Genomic DNA, 401 nt, shown 5'->3' with positions numbered 1-401 from the left:
GCAGGAAAAAATAATTGTCTGCAGCTCTGAACAAGTAGGCTCAATTTCATGGGGAAAAGGAAAACTTTGAGAAAGTTCTAAAGATTGTGATCTGTTAGCATTAAAATGCAGATATATCTGTACCTACAGGCTTTGTTACATCTTCCAGCTGGAAAGCTGAAATGAAATGCTAACTAACATTAGCAGAATTGAAAAAAGTTAATCAAGATTTGATGCCTCAGATAAATATATAGACCTTTACCACCCTTTGCTGGATTTAGTGGTGAGGCTTCTGTCACCTTCATTAAGGACTGTAATACAAAATTTGCTTCTTTTCGAACTGAATAATCTATCTGAGGAAATTATTTGGACTTTAAAATGCTTATGTACACGTGAAAGAAGACTTGAAGGTGCTTCTATTC

This window comes from Merops nubicus, unplaced genomic scaffold (assembly GCF_000691845.1).
Source record: "Merops nubicus isolate BGI_N331 unplaced genomic scaffold, ASM69184v1 scaffold18544, whole genome shotgun sequence".
Classification (NCBI taxonomy): domain Eukaryota; kingdom Metazoa; phylum Chordata; class Aves; order Coraciiformes; family Meropidae; genus Merops; species Merops nubicus.
This window is presented reverse-complemented; position numbering follows the sequence as displayed.